The following is a 3,318-nucleotide window of genomic DNA, read 5'->3' as shown; positions in this document are numbered from 1 at the left end:
GCAAGGGTGAGTTAATTATTTTAATGGAAACAAATCTGTCCTTAAAAATTAAAGTAATACATGTTGTTTCCAGCCTTGCTGGAAGCAATTGATTTGAAATTTTGTTCCATGAGGTGCGCTCGAGTGATGAATGTTAATGTTTATATGTACTTTAGCGCTAGTTTTAGTTTTAGCCTCACTTTTGATAGCTTGAGTATTTTAAATGATTTCACAATTTATATGATTTCCCGCTTTGGCCTGCGAGATACCTGCATTCGGAGTTGCTTGATCCAGCCCACCCACGACTTAGACGCTCTTGCCCATACCAGTTGTAGTTGTAGGTAGAGCATAGGTCTGTGATATATGTGAGGCAGCGTGGTGGAATCAGGGTCTCGTCAATTTTTGGGCATGTAGAGTTATAAATTGGTATCATCTTAAAGCTTGTTCACTTCTTTATTTGGATGGGGAAAATATCCATTCATCTTGAATACAATTCGAGGTATTTGCGAAAGAAGGAGGTGGGGGTCACCTGTTTTAAGAGGTAAAATTAGTGAGAAAATGGTCGCCAAAGATTAGTTATTTCCTTAGCTGAAGAGTCTGTGGTAACTGAAAATTTACATTTTTTTGTGCCTTTAATCAACGTTTTTCAGAAAAACCCACCCAGAAATTAGTTCTTTAATGGGCATGGAAGGTGTTGAGCCAAAAAAAAAAAATGTTATAAAAATTCACAAACCTGCGGAAAAATGCAAGTTTCTTCTCTTTGATTATTTTGACGAGAGCCTGATTCCACCACGCTTCCTCACATATATATAAATGCAATTATTATAAATCATGGACCCTGTGTCTTTTAAATCTTGCATTACTTCATAATGATGATAATGTTGAAAGTAAAGGATGGGACTGGAGTTTTGAAGAATCTTTGGTTGGAGTTGGAGTAATCGCTGAAACTGATGAAAGTATTCAAGGTACACAGATGAATACTATAGTAGTGTACAATGAAGAATGGAAATAAATAGAAATTTTTTGTAAGTTGTAAGGAAACTGAAATCTCCCAAGTCATATTATGACATGTGAGACAGACACACATTTCATGAATCATTATGTTCTCAGCTATGTGGCTTTCTACTCTATACATTATCATTAGCATACACATGCAGGACGTTGGTGAGTTAGTGAGTGCCATTGGTCCTACTTCTTTTCTTTTTCCTCTGTTGTCTTTGTCTTTCCTGGTTGTTCCACAGAACGAAACGAACTAAAGTGACTAAAGAAAAGTATTAGCTTTTTAAAAAGGGTTGACTGTGTGAGTTTTTGACTTGGACTTGAAACATTTGTCATTATCAATCATTAAACGACCCCCGATTGCCCAAAACTAAGATTGTCACACATTTGCAGTGAAATAAGAGAGCTTGCATAACATAAACCCTTTCTGTGTTTCACTGGCATGCCCCTAGGTAAATTAAATATTTACACCAAAAGACATTTGAAGTCAAAATGATGATGGATCACTGTTTGTTGAGCCTGGGTGTGACTTGTTTTAGCCTTTGTCTAAATACTACTATAGTGCGGTCAAAAATTCGTGGTGCAACTTATCCTCAAATACAGTCTATGCCGGCTTTAATTAAGCACGGTCATCGGGAGAAAGCATAAGCGTGCATAATGCCGAAGCGTACTTGAGTGCGAAGTAGACATAATCCAGAGATTTTCATGTAGAAAATTTCCCGTGCTATTTCCCTTTGTTTAAGTAGGCCTATAGCGGTCCCTCAAAAGTGTGCACAGTTATTTTTACCCGCCATGGTAGTTTTTGTTTGCTTGTTTGTTTTTGTTTTGTGGTCGAATGGGAAATGAAAACTTAATTTAGACGGCCAGTCACGAATGATACAGCACACTAGGCCTACACACTGCCTGTGCGTACCACTGCCCGCTGTGCCACGTTCATACCACCGCCTTCATCCCACCTCAATCCCACCCCGCACGTGATACACAATCAGGATTAATGGATAGCGAGGGTCAAAGGTGAAATCGCAGCCAGCCTCCCTTTCTCGTCTCCCAGACTCTCTTTGTATTTTTTCGTCCACGAGCGCGACTGTGTGCATCTCTCTGCCTTCCTCTCCGCGCGTGTGAGTGTGTGTCTCCATCACTTGCGTTCTCTGTTTCTTTTAACACACTCCACTGCTGCGGTGTAGACTGTGTTCGAACTTCGATGGGTCATCATAAAAGTATTGACTGTCTTGTATTGTAAAGAAGCGTGCCTGAAGCCGAAGTTACCGTGCTTAAACGTGTGTAATTTATATATAGCAAAAATTCGGTAAGAGCCGTTTAGCGTGCTTGAGTCCGAAACGTGCTTTAAGCCGGCGTGCTTAAAGCCGGCACGGACTGTATCTCTAACGGGTGAATCAATGTCATCCATACTTTGCATAGCAGTTTGTATCGATTTGTCTTAACTAAATCATATTATTCCAGAACAATTAATTCGTGCTAGATTTAAAAAACTTTTCTTCATAATTTTTTAAAGTACGGTACTTGAAATATCTGTTTCACGTAAAATGGTATTGTTCACAGTACTTCCCACTTCTCACACACATTTTGATTACGCTTATATGGCCTCCGTCACAGCTCATAAATGACAATTTTTACTAGCAAGACTTGTCACAAGGAATTATTGTTATAGTATAGTGAACACTTTTTTACACTAATGGCTCTCAAAACATGCGTCCAATAAGCAGAATATCCCGACGGACTTGCTATTTAAAACAATATTGCCCCAGCTGAAAACATTTAAAAATCTGTAGAAACCACCCACTTGAATTTTTTATTAGTCGTATTTATTAAGGAATTTTCTGGAATACAGCTTGCAGGTGTTTACGAAAATGTTGATCAGTTGAGGCAAATGGATCCATGTCACTGTGCAAAAATTGGAGAACCTAGGTTCGATAGTTGAGAAGATATTTGAAAATAAGTCGCGCCTCGAATTTTTAACCGCACTATAATAGGCCTACTACTTCTACAGGAATCATGTAGAAGAAGTCAACTGGAGTCAACATGTGGTTTATGAACTTTTTCCGGGACTCTTGAAGAACCTAGGAATACCGAAAGAGCGCGAGCGCATAGGGGCGCACAGTGAGATTGAGAACATACGTATTGTATGTGATTGTGATTATGATATAACATGGGCGGTGCCCATTGGCATCATCGGCTGGGGCTAGCTTGCTACATTATCCTTCACGGAAGAGGCAAAACCGATGGTGACAAACACGTTTGTTTTCAAGGCCGTGCGTCAGGCAATCGTTTTGGACTGTTTGTCTGTCTGTCTGTCTGTCTGTCTGTCTGTCTGTCTGTCTG

Source organism: Aplysia californica, unplaced genomic scaffold (genome assembly GCF_000002075.1).
Source record: "Aplysia californica isolate F4 #8 unplaced genomic scaffold, AplCal3.0 scaffold00046, whole genome shotgun sequence".
Lineage (NCBI taxonomy): Eukaryota > Metazoa > Mollusca > Gastropoda > Aplysiida > Aplysiidae > Aplysia > Aplysia californica.
This window is presented reverse-complemented; position numbering follows the sequence as displayed.